This window comes from Corvus hawaiiensis, chromosome 4 (assembly GCF_020740725.1).
Source record: "Corvus hawaiiensis isolate bCorHaw1 chromosome 4, bCorHaw1.pri.cur, whole genome shotgun sequence".
Lineage (NCBI taxonomy): Eukaryota > Metazoa > Chordata > Aves > Passeriformes > Corvidae > Corvus > Corvus hawaiiensis.
The window spans coordinates 54,547,353-54,572,784 of NC_063216.1; the positions used below are offsets into that span (position 1 = coordinate 54,547,353).

The 25,432-nt window shown below is 37.2% G+C and overlaps 1 long non-coding RNA gene across 1 annotated transcript in view; it reads left to right on the forward strand.

Moving 5' to 3' along the window:
- LOC125325527 overlaps positions 1 to 25,432 on the forward strand; it is a 48,213-nt gene that overhangs the window by 17,219 nt on the left and 5,562 nt on the right. The window contains exons 3-4 of the long non-coding RNA XR_007203370.1: positions 8,806 to 8,841; positions 12,018 to 12,095. This is a non-coding gene — a long non-coding RNA (uncharacterized LOC125325527). The remainder of the gene's footprint in view (positions 1 to 8,805; positions 8,842 to 12,017; positions 12,096 to 25,432) is intronic.

Below are 25,432 nucleotides of genomic sequence, written 5' to 3' on the forward strand. Positions count from 1 at the left end.
TGCTGTTGACTCAATCCAAATTGGCCTCTGTGGCTACCAACCACATTTTTGAGGCTAAGTTCTGAAGGAAAATTTCTACCTGGTTATCATCTATGTAATAATTATACAGGTGTTATGTGGCCACCAGCCCTCGCTGTTAAATTCATGGTAAAACTTACAGTTCTGCTTGCTAAATCCCCCTTCCACACTTTTCATATAGAGCCTTAGTCCTGTTCTACAGATCAGCTGGGAGAAACAAATGTCTTGAGCTGGAGCTAACACTATTGTCCTTCTCTGTGTTCAAAGATGCATAGATGGGGGTCCAGATGAATATTGCACTACTTGTACGTAATCTGAAAGTGAGTACAGAAACGAGCGCTCTTCAAAAGACACGTTGCAGAATCACAGAATATGCCAAGTTGGAAGGGACCCACAAGGATCATCAAGCCCAACTCCTGGCCCAGGATACAGGACATCTCCAAGAGTCACACCATGTGCCCAAGAGCATTGTCCAAACGCTCCTTGAACTCTGTCAGGCTTGGTGTTGTGAACACTTTGTTTAAGAGCCTGTTCCAGTGATCAACTACTATCTGGAATGAATCTGTTCCCAATATCCCACCTAAATCTCCCCTGGCACAACTTCAGGCCATTCCCTTGGGTCCTATCACTGGTCAACACAGAGAAGAGATCAGTGCCTGCCCCTCCTCTTCCCCTCATGAGGAAGTTGTAACCGCAATGAGGTCTCCCCTCAGTCTCCTCCAGGCTGAACAGACCAAGTGACCTCAGCTGCTCCTCATACGGCTTCCCCTCAAGGCCCTTCACCATTTTGCTTCCCTCCTTTGGGTGTTCTCTAATAGTTCAATTATCTTTCTTATATTGTGAGGACCATAGCTTAATGTAGCATAGGGATGAGAGCTGCTATTCTAGATTATTTCAAGAAAACAAGCTGGGGATTTGAACAGGCAAAAGACAGCAGTTCTTAAGATTACTATTTTCTTTTCTAGAGGCCTTTTGTCACAACTTAATGTCATTTTCAAGTTAGTTACATTTCAAGGTTTAAATGTAACAAAACTACCCTTTCTGATGGCTTGATACAAGAAGTCCAAAGTCAGATATGATATGTAAGAGAGTGATGATGTTGATTAGTCATGCATATTGCTACGAATTCTTTTGCAGATTGATTCAAACTGTCCTGAACATTCACCACATTCTGAGCAATATATAGGTAGCTAAAAATTAGTTTGTGTGTTAGAGTGCCCATCTTTTGGCTTTCACAAAATCCTCCATGTTTCTGTTTTCTTCCTCAGTTCTTTGGTTCCATATTGCTCTTATGTCAATATAATCTTCCTTAAACCATCAGAGTCAAAGTCGAGGCAGGCCAGAGAGAGGGAAGAGGAAAAATATGAATTGTATGTATAAATTAAGTTGAAGTGATGCATCAGACATATATTGAGATGACTCCAGAAAGGAATATATTACATTTATGTCAATTCCTTTTCTTCTTTGGACTCACAGATTTGGACTGTAGTGGACTTTAATGCCCAATACATAGGTGAATACCATGACATATGTTTCAATTTTTATTTAGATTTGTAAAAGCAGTGAGGATCCAAACTATCACAAATAATCAGCTGTGTTCTTGTCCAAATGGATCCTGGTGGACAGTTTTATTACTGAGAAATGCTACGGAAATTATTCTTCCTACTGAAGAAGAAGTACATCATAGCTCATAATTTTCAAAGATCAGTATATTTTACATAGCAGTCCAGAAAACTCAGAAAAATCAACTGGAAATTAGTAGTGAAAAGATCTTGATATTCACCAGCATTGTATACTTTTCTTCTGTTTGTTTCCAAATCTCACTGATGGATGCATGAAATGTAGAGGTGCCTGTAAAGGTATTCAAATTTGAGGTCAGTACCAAAGCCTCTGTTTTTTTGTGATTCGCGGGTGGGAATTCAACCTAAATGTAAGGGCTTATTTGTCTAGGAAGACAAATCTACTCTTAATGGCCTTGGGTAATATTCTGTGGAAGATCTGTGTTGGACTGATGTGGGGACATGGCAGCAGACACTGAAACTGGAACTCTTGTTGCACCAACTATTGATGAGGGGATCTGTGAGACTCCCCATGCAGTAACTCTCCATACCTCAAAAATTGAGGATCTTCATACAGATACTGATAATTTTATCCCTTATTTCTATATTTTATGCCCTGTCAACAGAGAACTTGACTAGTTAATTCTGAATGAGGCAAAAGCTACAGAAAAACAGAAGTTCCTCTACATAAACTCCTAGAGGCATAAATATTATTTATAACATGTCATTCTTATTTAACTGAGGGAAGTAAATGCTAATAAATGCCCAAAATAAAGAGATTAGAAATTTGATTTATCACAGTCAAGGATGATGGTTATTCATCAGAAATACCTATTAATTTTTATCTATTTATTTTCCTACATTTTTCATTGACATAGTTTCTTAAGATGCTTTTGGTATTGATAGCTCAGGGAGGAGCAATTGCACACACTAACAACTTGGATGAGTTTCTGCTATTTGAATTTGCTAGAGATTTTATTTAATTACACCATATCTCAGGACAAGCTGATGGCATTTCACAGACTATTTTCCCATATTCCCTAAATGCTGATTTACCAAGAATGAAATGCGTGTACACATACTCTGGAGCATGTGTTAAAGCTGTGCTAAACATTTTCCATGTAACTTCCAGCTGGCAACATTTTGCCAGAAAGCCTGGTACTTAGAAATTATAAATAAATAAAACAAACAGAATCTTGTGCTGTAATAAGGAGACAATGGAACAGCTGCAGAGCATGGAGTAAATTCAGCTTGACTTGATGTGGACACAGTGGCTGGATTTTACCCAGGAGATATTAGCAACATTCAGATTCTTAAGGGGAAGACTGTGAAAAGGGAAGAAGGGATCTCATTGGGAGGTCTCTTAGCACATTTGGAAAAATAAACAGAGAAACTATGAAAAATAATATTTAAGCAGCAAAATCAGCATAAGCTGTCCTCCTTCAGTGTGTTGAAGAAACATGAACTTGGGAAGAAAAAAATAGTGAACAGAGGCTTGTTTTGTTTTGTTTGGAGAGACAATAGGAAGGAGATGGAGCGGGGCTGTAACATGGGAAGGCAAACTTTGTGACAACAGCCACCAAGTGAAGAAAAGAGAAATAGTGAAGGTAAGGAAAGCAAAAGCAAAGATGGTGTATCAAGTGTGCTTCTAAAGGGTGCTACTTATTAAAGAAAAGAAGACATCCACATGCTTTTTGAATTATATTTACAAAGGCAAAAGTATCATATAACACATATGCTTCTGTCATAAAAAGCATTTTCAGTTCAAGCAAGTTTTGAGAGCAGTTCCTCAGCACCAGTGCGATAACTAGAAGTACAATAGCAAAAACTACAGTAGATGAGACCCTTATGTCTGTTTTGCTTAATATTACATGGGTGGGCTGTCTTTTACTTCCACTTATAGTAGTGCACATTGATTGCTCTTTGCTGAACATGGTATAGTAATAACTCACTGAGACTTGTATTAGTGGTGTTCTCTTGTTATTGGTGGTAAAATCCTGGGGTTTTTCTCATACAAGGTAGTTCTATAAAATAAAGATGAACACCCTGATAATTATTTATACTTTAGGCACCCACATTTGGAAACAATGACCTGTGTAAGAACAAGTTTCAATGGTGAAAAAGGAAACTAGTATCAAGCTTAATAACTATGCATCAAGCAGGTAAATAACATTCCTGTATGTTGATTTCCTGTTATTCAACCAGTAGGCAGAACTTTCTGAGCTGGAAACGGTAGTATTTTAAGAGAAAGTAAAATGGGGTCACATTAATCCTAGTCTCTTATGTTTTCACTCAAATGCATGAAGGAGGCTAAGCAAGAATTTCTGACATAACCATCACTCTGACTTTGGCTTGACTGGGTTGTCATGATCAAATGACTTCTTTTGCCTGGTATGTGCTCTTCTGCTTTTTACATCCTTGATATCCCAGTTTATACATGTGCACATGCTGACTTCCTCCAGGACACCACAACCCATAGTGATAATTGCACTGCTAAAGCTACCCGCTGTGTTAAAGGTCAGCAGAAGGGCCTCGGCGGTGAAGTGGCACTTGCCTATCAAAATGCAAAATACCGGGGTGAAAGAAGTAAAACTCAGCTATTATACGTTACAAAACTTGAGACATTCAAAGTCGAGTATATCATTCTCATGTTCCAATACCCAGAGAAGAATGTCACAGCATGACTCCATCCTCGTGATGGAGACTGAAAGAAGAATGAAAAATAATGCAAAGTTATCTCCTTTTTGTTAAATCTATTGTAATCTCATGTTCTTCCTCTGTTACTGCACTGAAATAAAGACATTTTAATCCCAGGGTACAACTGAGAAAAGCCCTGATCTAATAATTGTAAAACCTCCCGATCCGATATTTTAGAACTCAGAGTACTTGTCACTTATGAATATTCATACAGATCACTAAAAGAATTATATTCTGTCTTCAGTTAAGGCAGGAAAAGAACACGGTAAATTCTAAAGACACAGCAGTATTTTATGGAACACTTGTCAAATATTAAGGGCATCCACAACAAAATTCTTGCAGGAAAATTGTTCAGGAGAAGTGTATGGAATAGTGATAACATCATTATGGAACAGATCTTTTAGAGGCAAAAAAACCACAGGAATTCATCTCATGTATTAGAAACATTGGAATTCTTCAAGGTAACTTGTTAATGTGCATGTTCATGAGGGGGTATCCATGCTGCTCAGCTAAGATATTGAATGCAAAAGGCTGATACAAACTTTGCAAAATAAAATAGAAAACCAAGTCAAACGCTTTTTTCAAATGGAAGAAAAGTTTTTCACAGAAGAAGGAATTTGCCCCCTGAAAACCTGCCCTTTTAACAGTTAAAGTTAGTTAAAAATGCGCAATATTTTTACACTTGTTCATCTCTCTTCCTTTGTGATTAAGTAAACTGCAGAATTTCTTCATAATAAAATAACTGTTTTTAATAAGATTTTTTTCCAGTGCTTTCTGACAAGCCAGTGCTTATAGATAAAAAGACCTAATCTCATCATGGCAGGAAATGGCCTTATTCCAATGGCAAATGTACTAACCCAAGCAGGTACTCAGTAAGTTGGTTTGGAGGACTGGTTTTCATCTGAAGTAGGAGATTTCTTATGTTTACAGTATTCCCTGAAGAAATGAAAGTGGCCTTCTATGAGTTCTTCCATTAATAAACATCTTAAAAATAAAGGTAAGGTAATTTTGAGACCTCTAAAACCAGAGGCTGATGGTAGTTTACCTGCTACCATGATGATGCTGAAAGGAAGGGAGTGCTCTCTCTCCTTCTCTGTCATCTCCCTTCCTTTCATTACTTTGAACCCTCCTCCTGGCAGGACAGTTGTCCCTGCCCTCCATGGTTGTCCCTCTGAATCTACACTGGTGGGGTTTTTTCCCCCCTTCTCATTAATACATCAGGTATCCTTGCTTGCAGTGTATGCTTTGCATGCATAATACTTTATTCTTTCACTGACTAAATGAAATCAGACTCCTGCCCACTACTGTGATGTCATATGTCCCTGCTCCAGCCAGTCCCACTCAGGCCATATGTTCTTTCGAAGAGGTAGCTGGACCATCAGCAGGTGTAGATGCTTGTCTGCTTAGGCTGAGTCTACAGTCTGAACTGCTGAATTTTCTAGACTTCTGGCAATGGAGGATCTTCCAGCTAAATGTCTTAATTCTTAGAAAAAATTCAAAAACTTTTATAGAGATAAAAAAATAACTGCAAAAAAAGAAATATTACAAGCTTGATGTTTTACCAAGACAGTCCAAGTGTCTTGGAAGAAAGTCTTCTTGGGAGTTTTGTGGGAGGAGCTAAAATATGAGAAAAAGTATTTCTGTGTCTGTCACCAAGAGTTACAGTTTCCATTTCTGAAATTATGTAAGTAGACCTTTCAGTTTGCATTCAGCCCCTGCTGCTTTTTATACTCACTAGTTCATTGTATTTCAGTATGTTCTGTGTCTTTCGCTTACCCAAAGAACTTGAATTTAAGGAATTTTATTTCCATCCTTTATCTGCAGATCTGTGTTTGCTGAAGGAATGTCTCTGATTATTTGTCCTGATCTTTCCTAAAAATGTCTATGCTGAGTTTGCTTTTATGTTGGTGTATGTCAGACCCTGTCACCGGAACTACACTTTCCCTGGGACATTAGTCCTGAAGATGTTCAAAGAGAGCAAAATTTGCTTTTTGTGAGTCTATGAATGCTTTAATCTATGCCACACAAGTGTGTCTTCATGCCTCAGGTGCTGAGAATCATATCCCGTCTTGAGTTAAACGCATGAAAACTCATTAAAACCAATGGAGATGCAGAAGCAGAAATGAATAAATAGTATTTAGCTCAGAAATGGTGGGCACTCATCTGTAAGCTTATTAATCTATTGATAGAGTCATCCTGTGTTCCAAAGCATGCCAACACTTCCTATAATATGTTATTGTGCTGCGCTGTCAGCAAAGGTGGGTCATGTGTTTAAAAATGACATTTGCTTTACTATTCTGCCTAAATTGTGGATAATGTTTTAATAAATGGTATTTTTTAAAAGAAATATATTATTTGATAAAATTATTACTCAAAATGAATTCCATCAAATTGTCACAGTTGCTATGTGCTTAAAAAGCTTCTTCTCCTCTATTATTAAGTGGTAAAAGATTATAATTTGAAAAAAATGAATAGTAAAATGACTGATTTTAAAAAGTATGTTTCAATAGAATTCAGCATAAAAATTCAAAGCAAAATGTAAAAAAAAGAGATTTTCTTTATAATTTTAAATCCACACATTTAAAAATATTTCAGTGAACAAATTAATGTTGCAATATAAGGTGCATCACATGTACTACATACTCCTCCATTGCCAACACTCTTTCATTCACTTATATGATAATTCATCAGTCCATACTTACACCATATTTACTTCTTTACTATAGTAGATACAGCATTTTCTCTGTAAACATTAATATAAGTGCAAAGGGAGTTGTGGTAGTAGAAGGTAAGACCTTCCACGTCTTAGTCAAGGTCATTTTCTTTGGGAGGTATATATAGTTCCATCCCTGAAAGAGCTTTTTTTGCAGTCATAATTGCATAACAGTGCTTTTCTAACATGACTACTATTGTAGCTGACTGTTCCTTGACACGAATTTAACCATAATGACCACTGCTTTTTAAACTCACAGCAACAGGAGACTGAAAACTGCAGGAAACTATTTTTTTTCTTGTTCAGGTTAAAATAAAATAAACCAATAATCAACTAGTGGTCAAACATTGAAAAGAGAATGGTAGGAAAACTGGAGAATAAAAGCCTTTGAAGGAGTTTCAAATTAAGGACCTGAACTACTGAAAGAAAGAAAGAAAGTGAAAGAACTTTGCTTACTTATTAAATCAGTAACACTGTAAATTGAATAGAAAATAGAAATTAACTAAATAAGTAAACTACAGAAAATAAGAAACAAAGAAGAGCCTTGCAATGACCCAAAGAATATGAAGATTGTAGTAATTTCTTGAATACTTGACAAATTAAAAGAAAACAAGAGTAAATCTATAATAAGTTAGACCCTGCATATTTAGATTTTTTCCTCGTGTGGTAAGATTACTTTTATTAAACAAACAAAAAAGCCATGAACAAACAAAAGAAGAAGCCAGGTATTAGTCTGATCCTGGGATGTCAACATCTCTGTGCCAGGTGTCATTCATTCCATCCAGATCAGAATTCAGACGATCACTTTGCACCTTCACTTTACATTAGTTCATGCAAGGGATCACAGAAGGGCTTCAATATGCTCATTCCAGTGACAGCTTGAATAAGAGGGACCCTGCTACAAAACAAGACCTCAGGAATAACCAGTTAGGGAAGTGAGTCATTCTAACCTGAGCTGCTGTGCCACCCGTACAATACTATCTCCAGTACCATGATCACAGAAATTTAGCCATACTTCCTTCTTCACCCTGTGGGTGAGGTGATTACCCCAGACCCCAGTCAAAAGCCACATTTAACTCAAAGTACATACTTTGTGCTTTAACAGAAGCCAAGTAGGAGATAAATTTCAAAACACATTTCAAGCTAAAACTGCAACAGGATCTTAGCAGCAAAGTCTTAAGGTCATTAAGTCTATAGATAAATAAAAATCAAGAATACCATGGCAATACATTCTAAAAGGAATTGATCTTCAGCTCCATGAAGGGCAGTAGATTTGAATTTTGTAACAGAATAGGCAGCCTGAGGTCTTGATCTTATAATAGAACATACGAGTAGGTCAGGTACCATCACTGGAAACCAGGCTTAAGCCCAGGAGATGAAGAGATGTCAAAGTGTACAGCCCAGCCACTAGGAAGTGAAAAAGAGCACTACAGTGTAAGTGTGTGTGTGTTGCAACTTTAAGTAGACCATGGAATGCAGCCTGGTACTCATATGAGAACTTTTTGCTGATGAAACTGGTTATCATTTCCATTGCAACCTATTAACCATCTTGTTCTGGTGACATCATGGGAAACTGAGTGACAATGCATGAAAGTGCCACTGCTCTTTTGATAAAGAAATTATCTGTTGCCTTCCAAGGATAAAATCCGATTGACTGGGGAGGAGGGGCAACTGAGCATTTAATTACAGAGTAAAATAAAATAGTACTCCAACACAGGTAACAACACATTTTGTGTCCCTGGAGTGTTATCTGAGCTGTTTGAATGATTTTTTTTCTCTTCTTTCCCTAAATGAAAAATAACATTTTTGAATTTCCAGGCCACCTGAAATGTAAAGATCTGGAGAAAACCTCAGGTAATCCCGTCCTCTCAGATTTGTCTAATATTTATTGAACTAATAAAAAAAAGTATTTAGTTTGCCTGACTTTTTTTCTTTTAGAAAAAACCAAAAATTCAAAATGAAAACTTAAAAGCATATATTTTGTAACTAGTAAAATTTGCTTAAGTGTTTGTGAGTTTTCCTTTTGTTTCCTCCCCCAGAACTGCTTAACAAACTTCTCTCAAATTCATAAATCCTGAAGTAGCTTTTTAAAGGTAATTACTACTTTTGCCTATCGCTGCATATATTATCACTAGTTATTGATCATAAAAATATGAGATTTGTACATGCAGACTAGGTGTTCATCACTTTTCATTTTGTTTTCTAGCATTCACTTCTCCTCTACCATTTAATGATCTTGCATTTCTGATTCCAGTCAGACCCTGGTATTGTCTATATATTGCTAATATTATTCTTTCTTTTTTTTCTTGGTAAGCTGGTCTTGAGGTAATTTCTGCATTATTTCTACTAAGTATATAGCTAGATTGCATTACAAGAGTTCACCAAGTTCCCCAAATAGCTATCATCTGCACAGAAAAAATTCTGACACCTTAAAGTAGCCTAAAGGCTGAAGATGAAGCTCTGACATCAACAAATGGTATATCTTTTTGGCTAAGGACAGTACTTTACTGTAAAGGAGTTCTTGCTTGTTAATACAAACACAGGCCTGGTTTTAAGGTAGTATTTATTTATGACATTTTTTATATCAAGGCTGTCTAAACTTCGCCTGTAATATAGTCTACCATGATTTCACATAAAACTGTCTACCAGAAGGGATTGACATTAGTTATGAGAGCCAGTAGCAGCAGCTCTTTAGACATATAACTACTGTGCCATTTTGATGTAATTCAGTTTAAATTTCAAACATTTCTATTTAACATAATCAAGTGGTATGAAATCTTCTTTTAAAATGGCAAGTATACAGTACCAGCTCAATTGGCACTTAGCAACGGTCCTTTTGCAATATGCACAATAGCTTCCAGCAGGGAGTTTTTAAAGGACCATCCTTTGAGAGCACAAACTCACACACGTACAATCAGGACACATCAAGGTTCTATCTCCAGCTCCCCTTGAGATGTTATTTAGCTAATGCACAAATGTTACAGCTAAGCTGTTAGCCTGAAAAATAGAACAAGCAGTTGTGTGTAGGTACACACCATTTCTTTTTTCATTCCAGGATCTCTTCATATTATAATTTCACATAAAGTAACACCTAAAAAGGTGAAGTATGTGATTTTTACTCAATAGGTGGATTTCCACTTTTAAATGCACTGCAGCCATCAAATGCCCCGTCTTGAATCCTGTATTATGTAGTAGCAAAGCACCTTTGATTGGGTGTACAGCTACAGTCATTACTGGGTATCCTCTAGTTGGAGTATTCTGGAAGGATATAACTCTGTCACAGGCTGCCATCCCCAGTAAATACTGCTGTGAGCATAGCTGTTCTGTATCCAACGAAAAGACAAGATCTGGCCCTGCAGCTAGCTTTCCTCGAGAGAGTCAAATCCTGGCAAACAAGCCCCTTGTTTCAACTGCAAACCTCCCATACTTATTGGTTCTCTTCCAAAAACTGTGCTGAACCATATAATAAGTTCAAATTTCATTAAGCCCAGGAGCAGAGGGAGTTTCTAGCATGCTGCTAAAGTCATGGCATAATGCTCTGAACCAGATGATTGCATTATAATCTCATTCCAGTTGGGATCTTCTTTTCCTAATAGAAGGCTTTTACATTCAGATAGGAAAGTAAGAGGGACTCCAGCACTGAAGCCTGCAATGCAGTTACTAAATACATTGCTTAGATATTTTGCACATGGAAAGAGATGATGACACTAATATTACTGCAGTAATGCTGTCTCGAGTGTAAGACTCCAGAATTGGCTGTAATTCTGCTCATATGGAAAGCTGCAACAACAACATGGCAACAACATGGTGAAAGCACAGAAGGCTATGTTTGCCTGATAACAATTTTTTTTTCTAAAGTAATAAGAAATATGATGCTTTGGTAAGAAGGCTTGATGACAGACTGAAGGACAGATCATTCAATCTATTTTCTTCTAGTCAAATTTTTTTTGTAATACCCATCTCAGAATAAAATACAGTCAAAGACAGAAAGCAAAAATGAGCATATATTTTATGACGGGAGAACATTGTTATACACATGGGACAATGAATTAGCAGTGTAATGGACTCTTTGAAAAGGTGCTCTTTGTTAGTCCCTGACCATGAAATCTATGGAAAAGCCTTAAAATCGATGAAAGCATGAAATTGTTTGTTTGTTTTAAATTATAAACCATAGTAATGAAAAAATGTAGATATGAGTTAATGAAAAGAACTTGTGAAATCATGTTGTATTTTTACTGTTTTTACTGTTTGATCGGAGAGGAAAAATACTTTTTTTCAGTCAAAACATTCACTTAGATATGTTCTAATTGCAGTGTCTTGATTTATTCAATTTGAAACAACATTCCAAATTTGAATAATTTTGTTTAAAAAAGAGAGCTTAAAAAATTCTCTAAGCAAAACTGAATATTTCGTGGCTTAATTTTTTTTTTTTAAACCTGCAGAAGCCATTGAAACTTACATTATTCCAGTTTTGGATAAAAGTAATACATACTGTCTAAATTTTTTAGTTCAGACAGTGAATCAAAGAATCAGTGATGTGCACTTCTCCGACAGTAAGTACTATTATAAGCTTCAGTTGGATTAGGATCCTCTTCTTAATCCAGTCTATTAAAAATGCCTATGTTCTAAATCTGCATGATTTGCCTGCTGAATAAAAAAGAAGAAGGCACTTTGTTTTTCTTTTTAATTCAAATGAAACTATCAGACGCTTCAGGGATTGGTGATAGTCTAGAATATTTCGGGTTGGCCAATTCTGACTATTCAGGCAAAGGAACAGCTGACATTAGAGACAATTTTTTGTGTGGACTTCTTGAGGCCCACAGGAAAATTTGATCTTCTTGATTCCCAGGTTCTGGTCTGAAGTATAGTGCTGGACCATGAAGTCAACATACTAGGTCCCCAGAGTGAGATAATTAGAAAAGGTACTTTAAGAGATGGATGATGAGAGTGCACAGTGGCCTGTGAGGAATTTTGGTGGTTGTTGGTGGAACTGGCCATGCCAATTTGAGAATGGTTGTCTCTCCCCACAGGTGATGTGTGTAAAGCACAGCAAAAAGCAAGACTGACACGCTGTGGTGCAAGAGCAGAAAGCCATTTTTAAAATGCTGGTAAGTGTTTTCTTTTGGCCACTCTGGTTGCCTAGGTAAAGTGGAACTGGTAAAGTCTGCTAAACAACTTACTTGTCTCCAGGTCCAATATCTAATTTTCCTTGTTTGTCTTTGGGGTGGTTTTTTTTTTTTTTTTGCAGAAAAATCCTAAGTGCATCAGTCTACAAAAATTGGTGACAAGTAGCAGATTGTCCCTTTTTGTTTTTTAACAGAATAATTTTATAATTGCAGCTGGTTAAAAAAATACTATATAACTAGCTCCAAACAAATTTTTTTGGCTATTGTACAGAAAAGGACTTACTAATCTTAAACTATTAAAGAAATCGTCTGGGTAGACAAACTTGCCTGCCAAGTTTTAGGTGGCTAGGATCCAGAGCGGCTGAGACATTAAATGTGAAAACCCAGTTCTTACAGTTGAAATGCCAAACTACAGCATCAGACCCCTGATGCTATAACTTTTAAGAGAACTAAGTGGTGTAATACTGTGCATAATTATTTCACTCATGAGCAAAAAGACCTATTACTCATAAGCAGAGCTTTAAGTTATAAGGATATTCCTTCAGACACATGCCAATCATTTGACCAAACAAGACTGTGCTTTGCAATTATATGTTACCATTTTTTGGACTTGGTGCCTAGTGCAAATCAACAGATTTTGAAAGTCCATTGGTTATGGCCTCAATAGATACTTCATAAACTTTTATGCCGTAACATTAAATCCATTAGGGTATCACAGGCTAAATAAAAATTATCCCATCCTTTTTTTTCTTTATTTCTCTCTTTATCTTGCTTATATGCAGCACAGTACCTGGCAGAGTACCAAAGGCTAAAACTCAGCTTTCTCTGATGTTGGTGTACCAGCAGCTTAAACAGCAGTTTTCCTGCCAATTTAAACTTTTACTTTTTAATGAAGAATTTAAACCAGAAAAGCTAAGCATTCCTTGGGCTTGCTCTTTAGTAGAAACTAAGTTTGAATTGGCACTGTGATTACTAAAGCTCTTCTTTTCAAACCTTATTGAACCAAAACTAGAAATTCTGTTTAAATCCTTGTAGTCATCTAAGAAAATAAAATACAAAAAAACCAATAAACAAAATTTAAAAAAATCTAAACAAATATATTTTACAACTTGGATTTTACAGAAACAAAGTGCTCTTTCATTTCTTATTTATTAATTTTAAGTAAAATCATTCAGCCCTACCTCGTAAGAGAAATTCCCCCTTTGAGGGTGATCTCGAACTTCTCTCAAAATATACAGCTACATAAAATATACACAGAACATTTTATTCTTATACCTGCACCATCACAGGAAGATTCTTTCTAGCCTCCGAAATAACTTTGCAGACTGCTGGGGTTTCTGTATATTTTATGTTGATGAGGTCCAGAAGAAGCTTTGCTCAGTTCTAATATGTCTCCATGAGCTGGCTTTGTTTACTGCTCTCAGAAGGGGAAGAGGAGGCACGAGAAGCTTTGTAACGTTCTGGAGCAACATGAGAAGAAACTTGCCTTCATTCATCTCTCCTTCCATATAAACTCCGAGTTTTCTGTGCATGGGTTTGGACCAAATGACAGAAACAGTCTGTGGGTCAGGACTATCGTGCACAGTTTTGATCTTTCAGCTGCTTGTTTAAGTTGCTGACAACTGTGTGACTGATTCTGAGTCCTTTAGAGAACTGTAGTGTTATCTGGCCATGGATCAATTATGGTGTTGCCTACGGCAAATGAGCTGTCCTGGCTAGTAAACAGCTTGGTCCAGCTAAGGCTGCTGTAGAGGGGTGGATATGAGGAGAGGGTGAGGTCACCTGATTTGTTCAGCCTGAAGGAGACTGAAGGAAGAATCTAGAGCTTCCTCACTGTCATAGGTTACCAAACCACTACACTCACAAAGGGAAGCAGAAAAGCAGGCACTGATCTATTTTCTCTGGTGACCAGTGACAGGACTCGAGGAAATGACACACAGCTGTGTCAGAGGACGTTTAGGTCGGATATTAAGACAATGTTCTTCTCCTAGAGGGTGTTTGAGCAGTGGAACAGTCACTCCAGAGAAGCGGCCACAGCACCAAGCCTGACAGAATTCAAGAAGCATTTGGACAACACTCTCAGATATACGGTGGGATTCTTAGAGTTGTCCTTTGCAGGGCCAGGAGTTGAACTCAGTGATCCTTTTGGGTCCTTCCCAGATATTCTATCATTCTGTGATTCACTGAACTGCAACATAATTGCAGAAACATCTAAACTAACCCAAACAATCACACATACTTCCCTCAGAGCTCAGACTTCACCGGAGCTGTGGCTCCTAATTAACAACTAGCACCTGCTCTCATTACCAGATATTTTGAATTAAATGTTATACAGGCTGAATTTCAAATTTATCAGACACTTCCTGTGTTGAAATGGCTGTTTGAACAGGCTTTACAAATCAAAGCATTGTGTAGCACTAGGTACTTTATGTTCCAAGAAAACAGAGAGAGGCTCTCAAGCTTCATGAGATGGAGTGAAACTGGCTTAGTGAGACAGAATATAAGTTTTGACTCCCCAGCTGTTATGAGAGTCAAACACAATGAGGAAGAGCTGGATAATTTGGTGCAAATAGGTTCTTTGAAGAAAGGATAAATAGACCTTTATGCAGTGTATGTTCAGAGCTAGGAGGTCCTCCTCCCTTCAAATTTACCATGCTATCAGGAGCACAAAGGGGTGACCTCTTTCAGGGGGAGAACATAGCGGTTTCATTTTGCAGGAATGGACATTCAGCACAATCAGCACTTGAGAATGAGGCTGACGGCCTCAAACTATGACAGTGCCCCCACAAAACATGACTCTATAGAGCCCTGAGATCTACATGAATATGTAACTAGATACCATCAGGTATCTATGCAGATATATGCAGAACTGTATAGCTACTCTGCAAAGAACTGCTTCTCTGCTTAAGTCCTGCATTGAAATTTCTTTTTACCTGTGAAGGAATTAAGCACAAGACTAGTCATGCAATGTGGACTACAAACTCAAGTTCAAAACCAAGATGAACAGTGCAAGAACAAGTTGAAATATTTGCTGAAGTGTTTTTGTCAGCCAAACCCTGTAATATACTTAAAGTAATATACTTACAGACATACACCACAAGGGAATAACCATTGCATACTTGAGATCGTCACAGAAAGAGAAAAAATGTAGTAGGAACATTTCTGTATTAAAGTAATTTGATTGCTATATCATTTCCCAACCAAACTGACAGCCAAAAACTTCCAAGATAACCATGTCTCTTAAACGGTTTTTCTTTTGAAATCTTCATTTGCATCTAACCTGTGGTACAGAGAAGAAAAAGAGAACACAGCTGTCATTTGAGGGTTCACACCCTTTATCATGGACCACATTGACACCTGTGGATACTTTGGCTGTTCCCTCACTAATCCATGAGAAAACTCAGCTTGGCCAACCTTCTGCTCAGTGTGGTTTGTTCCCTCTACCTTTTCCATGCTGGCTTAAAATTCCTGACTGATCTGTTAAATAATCTGGAGGAGCCTGGGTTCCTCACAAATCTGCATGGGAGTAAAGAAAAGGGGCAAGAAGGAAATGGCAAACCAGCCACAAGTACTGTTTCCTGTGGCTATAGATCCACAGAGCAGGTGGCTTATGCTCTGGATGCCTTTGTGTTTCCTCATGCAGATGATTTGGTAGCACATGACTAAATCTTGAGTGCAGATACATGACTCCAGAGACATTTGCTCAGTTTATGGGGTGAGGGGAAAAAGCCGAAATTATATTTCAGAACATATTAGATATTTCTGAAATACTTGATGGTACATATACTGTGTGTTTAGTACATGCATTACGCCTCAAAGTATTCATGCATGTATATTTACTTTTATAATTTATAGTCCAGTTACAACACCAAGCTCTCTTCCAGATGTCAAGAATAAAACTATATTTCGCAGCTACTTTTACAACTGATAGTAAATCTTGCAGATGGTATGAGTACTGTGAAAGTTATCTGACCTTGAGTAAGAAGAAAACCCCATTGGAAGACTTCTATCTCAGAAATAATCAAGGTGTGCCTGCAAACGGTTGCTTATTTGCAGCCAGAGACTTTGGATCTGCACCATGTTCCTTTTTAAAATGGAAGAAGGTGCATGCTTAACCCAAAAATCTCAAAGCCAAAAATACTTTCTTCCATAACAAACTGACCAAGGTGTGGGGTTGGCAGTTTTTGGAAATTTTCAGAGTAGTTCTCCAAGAAATGTACACATCAGCATTAAACAGCCACATCTTATAAAGATAAATATCAAGAAGAACACTGGTGTTGTATTCTGCAGCTTGCACTGCACCATATGCTTGTGTTGCCCAGAAATGCTCCACATGGCTCTTTCACTTGTCCCGGTGATACTTTAAGGAGCCAGAAGACTCTGCCAGTAAAAAAGAAACCAGTTAAGAGCACCAGAGACCAACCATTAGGACTAAAGTTATGAGAAACCACCACAATCACTGATGGTATTTAGCCCACACAAACAAGGAGTTTTCCCAATGCTATATTATGGTGTCAATGAATAATTGTAAAAATTAAAGAGACATAGATATAGTGAAAATTGTTGTGGAAACTTTTCCTTGCCTTGCAGCTCTTGGTTGGGGGATTTTCTGAGCAGAAGGCAGTAGGTATACCACAATGGTTAAAAGATTTTCATTCATTTCAAGAATTTCAATCATTCATTGAGTAAGAGAATATTTCTCATGGTCTTTTAAATTTCTGTTTGATTTTTTCAATTCTTGTTGTGCAATTCATGGTCATCAATTGTTCATTTGCAACATGGAGTACCCTCTTCCTCTGCAACTGCTCTTCTCTGGCCTGCCTCTGCTATATGAAATTGTTCCATACCTTTGGTCACCATCATCACCTTTTATGTAACTATTCCTGTGTTCTTGGGGCAGGGGTGCCCACACTCTAGGTGACATAATTACTATACAGTGGCATAAAGATAATGTTTTCTGAAAGGTCATGAAAAAGGGCAAAACACTGATTCACCTACCGTGGAGCAAAGAACAACTATTTCCACAGATAGAAATACTCATGATAATCCCTTCTTCCAAAATATCAGTAAATACAAAACCTTATTACAAAGAAGAATATACATCTGTTAAAAGAAATAAAAACAGCCATCAAAAGCAATATACAATCCTACAGTGAAAGCATAGGAAAAGTTGTGTTATAAACCCTCAAATATTCCTAAGATCACACAACTTCACAGTCATTTCTCAAAATTTCCATAAGAGCAACACAGACTGAGGCCAAACATTTACATTCATCTTCCATCAAATTCAATGGCTTATGTTTAGCAGCAAATTCATGAGAGTAGCAAGCATTCAACCACTGGAAAATATTTGGCCAATTCTAGAACTTAATGCTGAAAACAGTAAAGTGAGCAAATGAGTCACTTTAAAGGAGGTTTTCAAGCATCTAATGGCAACCATGTGGTCCTCTGTACTAATGTCAATGCATCGTTTCTATAATCCACTGCTCAGCTATAGCAGCTCAACCCTGAAATGGTGATGTAAGCTCAAACCCTATAATGCTCGTATTCAGTGATAGAAAATCTTCAATAAACTGAGATTTCCAAGATATCAAGGGGACGATGTATTCTTCCTAGAAATCAAAAATTATATTTTTCATATAATAACTAAGTTAAAAAAGTATGGTGCAATACAACTGAGTGCAAAGATACCTTCCTGTCATCTCAGTGCCTTCCCAGTCCATGAGAGCTTTATCGTTGTGTTTATTGTGATGTCACAGGATTCTCTGGATGTGCAACCTTACTAATATATACTGCCCATGGCTATCTGTGCTGCTCTCTTCCTTTCTCTTTATCCCCACTGCTAAGACTAACTTTCAACAATAAAATGAAATATTTTGATTTATGACAAAAAGGTTAGTTAGAAAAGTCAGATACTAAATTGTTCACTGGAATCTTTATCCTTTGATTATGCAGTTGGCTGAGCATAAGCATTTTGATTCACTTTATTCCAATTTAACTCCCCATTGCAGCTGACCCAAAAGCTGACTTTTTCTATGCTTTGTGTCCCTAGGAAAACAAAAAATGCAGTGATACTTGTTAAAAAATTCATAATATATGTTACAAGTTTTTGGCTTAGCATAAATAAAAACTAGAACAAAAGTCATGCAAATATATAAAGGCTTGATATATTCTCTTTCTGAAAACCAGTGATAATTTTTTTTTACATCCACTTTAAATTAATTTGATCATTTTTGCAATAGAGCAGACACACAATGTTCTGAAACTCTGAATTTCGCTTAATAACATCGCTTGAAAAGTAGTTGCATTATAATATTAGACCTGAATATTTGCTCTTTAGAACGATGCCTTAATTGCCCTATTTCTGTATTTTTTCTTTTGTTTTGAAGTTATATTATATGCCTTCTGTTTTGTTTTATAGGCATTTATTATTAGATACTGTCAAGTAAACAAAAAGAAAAACAGCATAGAAACCGTCTTATTGTGTCTTTTATAATCTCCACACTGCCTGATTTTCATAACCAGTGCAACTGCAAAGAGTTTCTGCAAATTATCCAAAGTTTCAAGTACAAACACACTCTGAAATCCAGTCCTCATGCAGAGCACATTTTAATGCTTTATGTGCTTGTTTCTATATTTAAGAAGCTCATCCAAAATCTGGAGTTCTAAATATATTTTAAAATTTCATTCATTTCAAAATAGTCCCCTGAATCTGAGGTACAGGTTGGGTTTTAACATCCATTTTTAAATTTACATCAGTTCTGAGATTTATAATGTATGTGTGCAAGAAAGACAAAAACAGGAAGGAAAAACAAATGCAAAAGAGACTCTAGCTTGGCAAGAATTTCATATTCTGTTGCTACAAGACTTTGTTTTTCAGGAAAGCAGTCAGTAAGATTAACTGCATTATAAACTTTTGTGAACATACAGTATATTGTAGTAAAGTTTAGTATTATTCATAATCCCAGTATGGTGTTACATAGTGCACAATAGCTTTGGGTTGATTTTTTTTCCCATACAAATCCTTTATTCCTGAATACCCAACATCTGTCCAATCACCCTGATACCTAATGTGCAACAGATTGAAAGGGCAAGTTTCCCTGCATGATTCCAAATGAAGGCTAAAATGATCAAAACCTCAACTTTAACTTGACTACTTCATTCCCTTGAACTTGTGCCCTGCACAATCACAACAGTGGAGAGGGGGCAGGGCACCGAGATTCCATGCATCAATTCTTTTATTTCCTGTTCCTCTTGTCCTTCAGTTCCTTGCAGACGGATGCATCTCTGCCTCATTCCCAGCCTCCTTAGTTTTGCATCTGAAGTAAAAAGTACATCTGCTGTGTAATTTAGGGTAGCTTTGACATCTGTGGTGCCCAGAGAAGGAGTAGGAAGATGTAGGTGGAGAGAGAAACGACATGCCTTGGTGGAGCAAGAAAGTCTTTCCCATATTGGCATCTTATGATAAAAAGATGTGCTGACATAAGGATTAGAGGTGGAAGAAGCATTTTCATTTGTGTTCATTTAGGTACACTATCTAATAGGAAAATATGTTCTATATTGAACACTGGATATATAGAATTTCAGTGTTGCCTGCATGTGTTCTTTCCAGTCTACATTGGTTTTTCCACAGGGTTTGTGAATTACATTCACAGTCCTTTTCCAGATAAAGACCATAAAATGAGTAAATTTTTTTTTCTCCATGTTTTTGCTTTTTTCTTGTTTTATCCAAAGCAGAGACAACTAAATGTTCCTTTTGCTCAGAGGAACTAATAGAACACTCAGTGAGGCTAATGGAAGTGAGATGACTTTAGATGCATTTGTCACAGCTTCACTTAGGAGTACTAGGAACATTTCCATACATTTTTCCCTAACATGCATGTTGGGAGCAGTCCTGAGAACATGACATTTTCACCAAGCACTGTAAAACTAGGAAATGTGTGAGTGGGATCCTGCCTGCCTTTGCCATGTGTGAATGTCTTAGTTCCTTTGTCTTTGTCTGACACACCTCAGCCTCTGTTTTTAGCAGTTCTGGTTGGATTTTTTTTGTCTTCCCCTTTTTCCATCAGAGCCCTGGTACTGCAAGTGGTATTGTGTCAATAAGCAAGCACTTTGGCGCAAAATTACTCAATCATTAGAAGGGATGTGTGGCAGTGAAGATATTCTAGCTTTTACATTTTTTATCACACTAGGGCTATTTTTTCCTTCTTTTCCACTCTTATTATTAACCTTTTTATAGAAAATTGGCTTACCAAGAATTTATGAATTAGCAAGTCTATTATAATGATGAATGGTAATTACCATTTAAATCCTGAGTCATTCATCAGCTTGTTCGCCATATGTCAGGTGATACAAGAGTGCATGAATACTTGTCTAGTGAGTATTTCTCAAATGATTGTTATATTTGCCTGAACTTTGGACCTGAATGCCAAATACTAGGTGAATAAAAGTTAAAATTATAGAAAAATAAAAAAATTACACTTAATATAAGCAGAGGGGGAGAGACAGCACAATAAGAGGAAATACTGGTAGTGACACATATTAGCATTTGACAATTATTAGCAAATTTTTTATAATGTAGAAAGAATAAACGTGGATTTGAGCTTTTTTGAAGATACACAGAAAAACTCATTATTGTAAATGCAATTCTTATACAAGATTCCTGGGTAAGGAATCATTCCTGCAAAGAAAAAGTCGGGTTTGGGAAAGAGCCCACCAATGGGCCTAGCTAGCCCAATCAAGCCTGAAGTTGCTTGCGAATTTCTTCCCTCATCAGGTGTTTCTTTAGGAGTGTGAAGGCAGGTACTGGCTTCTGCCAGGATCCCAGAGAATGGGTATCTATACAGCCAAACTAGTTGGGTTCATTTGATCCCACCAGTCTCCTTCCTTGATGATCCCTAATGATGGAGGAAAAAAATTGAAAGGGCACAACAGCTGAACTGTCACTCAGCCTCCAAATCCAACCTGAGGTCTGCTAATGGGGTAGTGTGGGGACAATTTCACCTCATCTGTCAGTGCCAGACATCCCAAGGGTGCAAATTCAAGATTTCTGTCTCCAGACTTCTTAGTGCATCTTGTCACAAAAGACAAAACAATACAAAGATATCCTCTAGGTCCCCCCCAAAAAATAATCTTTTTAAATATGAGTGAAATTATTGTAACAGGAATGGGTGCACATTTTATGTCAGGTGATAAAGACTAAGGACAAAGTTAACATTAATGATTATCACTTCAACTATTTCCTTTCATTTTGACGTAGTGTATCTCTCAGCTTTAACAGCTCATAAACTGAAGCCAACTTTCTGAATGATCATTTAATTCTTAAAATGTAACCACAGACTAGGAAGAAAATACTAAGATATTAATCCTGGTGGCACACAGCAAATGCTAGACCCAGAAGCTTAATGGTGCTAAGCTGAATGGAACATACCAAGTCTGTTATCCTAACAAAATACAGTCTCTGTCTCTGTGCAGGTCGGAAGTGTTCTCTTGCTATAAGCATCTGAACACAAGCAAAAATAAAGTAACAGTCTTAAAATAGTAATCTTGCAGAACCAAACTAAGAGGATCTTGTTTAGCTTATCTAGCTGTGGGAAAAAAAAACCAAACCAAGAATATTGTTTTCATCAAAGGTCTGTTGTTCTATCAACACTCAGTTTTCTTCATTGTGCTGAAATTGTCATTCTGCTTTGTATTAATATTGCTTCCAGTTCTGAAAAAAAAAAAGTTTTTATTGCTGTTTTGAAACTATTTCTATTCAGAAAAATGTTGTCGAAGTTTGGAAAAAAAAGAAAGAACCACAGAATTTCCTGTTGGATCCTCTTACCGTTGTATCAAACAGTGACTAATGGATGACAGTCCTTCATTCAGCTCCCTACACAAATTGGGAAAGGTGTCTACCCAGAGGTAGAATTCACTGCCAGCCTGTATCTTAGAGTGAGTGTCTCTGTGTACTTTAAGTAGAATCAGGTACTGTACATTACAATTAGAGATGCTTTCTTTCTTTATTAATGGACTCAATTAGATATAATTTTTTTAAAATTGTGTTTTACATTAATGATAAAATGCTCTTGGCTTAGATGCCCTTGGTTTAGATGCCCTAGGTTCAGATGCCCTTGGAAATTATGGAAGGGAACCAAATGGAAACCTAGGCAAGAGGGCTAGGGACAAAATTAATCTGCAGTCAAAGAGGAAGAAAAGTGAAGGAGGAAACACAGTAGAAATTTTGGGGGGGGAGGTTCTGAATAAAAACAATCACCAAAAAAAAAATAAGGACATCTCTAGGAAGTATCTTGAGGAAGAAGGGTAGGATTTGTGACCATCAGTTTCAGCTTGTAGACTTGCAGAGTAAGCCTTTACTCAGACATAAGGAAAAATATCAGAATCATTCTCTATCCTCTTTTGTATTCTGTAGAATTTAACCAGACTATAAAATAGCATGTTTGTTTTGGCCTCTCAGCAGCTATTAACAAAGGGTTTGGATCCTGCAAAAGCCATCCACCATTCAGACCTATGCAATGAGCCACAAATCTGGTAAAGATAACATTTCTGTTTCTGATTGAGGAAAAACACAGTGTAATAATCAGGTGAGTGTTCTTTCAAAGAAAATGCTAAAAAAAGTCCTGTATGGTGGCAGATAGTATATCCCCGGATCAGCAAAAAGAGCAAAGATTCCCATTGACGCCTCCCACCAGAGGCCCCAGTACTCCTAAGGCTGCCTCTGTATGTCAGCATGTGAAGTTGATCTTTCCCAGCTGACGCTGAGCTGAAATTTCTTGGAAGCAGCTGGGGTGGAGATGTGCCAGACAACCTTAAAAAATAAATCAGTTACAAGTGAACCAGGTCAACCCCCAAGGCCCAGAGGTAGGGCGGGTGTTTTGCTACATGCATTACTAATTAACTGTGAAAAGTTTTGAACGGTCCCAAAATTTTTTGTGAGTACCAGCTACCTTTTATAAAAAAGGCCATAAAGAGAAGGCAGAAAACAGAGTTCCAGTAACTGAAATTAAGCATACAGAGTTTGGAGGGGGGAGGTTGCAGAACCCCAAACCACAAGCAAACCATTCTAGTTTTTATTTTAGTTTTAACTTGATGTGATTCTTCATGTCAGTCAGAGTGTTCCTTTGCGTAACTCATCTGACATAACTGAGAATGATGCAAAATTTTTATAATGCTTATTTTTTTTTACACCCATTCCCCAATATTTTTTTCCAGACAAAAATTACTTCAGCCCACAGAAAGCCTTCGGACTCCTAACTACTCAAAACCTAACTTGCAATTAGGAGGCTTGAATAACTTGGAACATCAGGTACTCTTTACTCTGCCTTGGGGTTCATATTGCAGGAAGCAGTAAGTATTTCTGGCCCTGCATTTTTAAGATCAGGGGCCTCAAAGGAGAGTAGGAATTGTACTAGAACTTGATTTTTGATAACCAAAGTAAAATAATCATATTTTTCATATTTGTCAGGACATTTGAGAGACTGCAGGAGCCTTAAACGAGTTTTATCAATAGTAAACAAATTAAATGTAAAGATTCGCAACACTGAAAATCTGTGAAAATCAGGAGCTGCACGCATCCATTAGGGAATGAATATATTTTGCTGGCCTTTCCAGACAACATTTTTTAAGTGAAAAACTTGCATCATTTTAGGTAACAGTAGTAATCTGTAAGGTATGTAGCATGTTTCATAGAGGAAGGGGTTTCTCTAGCTGTCTGCCTGCACCAGATGCAGCTATCTGTTACCTGAAGACATAGTTCATTGATTAGGGCTGGGTAAAATTTCAATTGCATGCTGTTTCTGCCAATACCCAGCTTAGCTATGCATGACACGTGGATGATTATAGCTCATGTTTACCTCTAAGATGACAGAGAACAGAGACATATGAACCACTGAACCACCGAACTGGTACTAGATAATTGTACCAGCCATTACCATTTCTGTTCTTTGACTTGTTTCACTGGTAGAGTGATGAAAAGCGGGGTTGAGTAGGTGCCTTTTGTAGTTGATGGAAAAGTAATTTACTATGCCTGGGCTGCATTAGTGGCTGGTACTCTTCTGTACCCTTGGAGTTGCACTGTGTAAGGCCCCAAGCTCTTCGGAGACAGAGGCTTTAAGTCACCTTCATCTCCTCACCAGGGTCCTCCTGGGAGTCTGTTCATCTACTATATTCCTGCTTCCTTGAAGCCTTGAGAGGCATGGTGAACTGATGGCAGACCCAGTCCAGGGTGCTTCAGCCATGTCCTTGTATCCTTAGTAGTGCTGCATGTACAAGCAAGCAACACAGAGCAGGGGTTCAAGTCCAAAGAAAAAATGGCACATTGCAAAACAGACTTAAGGTACACTGCCTCACCTAAGATTATGTGGTTAAGAAACACCTGGTTTTCTTCAAGAGCCTCTGTGTGTGTTCCTGAACATGATTGTGTATGTATATGCCTATATGTACATGCAATACTATATTGTGTGTGTGTAGTATGCATTTACTTCTTATTTTCAAAAATAAAATTAAAAATATAAGGAAAAACAGATGCTCGGTGAAAACCACCTACATATGCTGAGCTTAGCTTTCCTGAATAAGTAGATGAAAAGGGTTGGAGGTAAAATAAGAAATGTTATTAGAGAAGATTAAGATTCAGTCTGAGGGGGCTATCTGCACAATCAAGCCCAAAAGCTATTTTTCTTTTCCAGAATTCTTGCTGGTAAGGGTAACAGAAGAATCAGATTCAACTGGCTTTTAAAAACATTTATCCTCTTTTCTTTATTGTTGTTGCAGGGTTTTTTTTGTTGTTTTGGTTTGGGTTTTTTGCCCCTTGTGCTTTGCCAAAGAGCACCAGGATGTTCTTGAATTAAGTTGGAAATGTGAGCAAGGATTTTAGCTTAGGAAACCTTTTCCCAATAACAGAAGTAGACAATTACTATGTCTTAAGGATTCATTCAGCTACCTAATAGATAGTGCATAAACTGTTGTATATGACCCATAAGAGCAAGATTTGTGGGAGAAATAAAAAATTATAAGACAGAAGCTGACTTACTGAACTTAGGCTAAAAATTCTCACACTTGCAGTACTATTTTAAAGGAAACATTTAATAATAACCTCACATTTAATCACTTGGAAGACATGATTTTAACTAAAATACACCACTAGAAAATCAGTGGAATTATTACTCCATTTTCAGAATGAAACCCTGACAACACCTAATTTCATTTTAAATTAAAGAGATGTTAAAGAAGAAAGAAATAAATATTCAAATCTGTGGTTTGATGGAATTACTACAGCAAATATAAACAGAGGCAGATGGATTTGCAAGGGCTATGAAGAG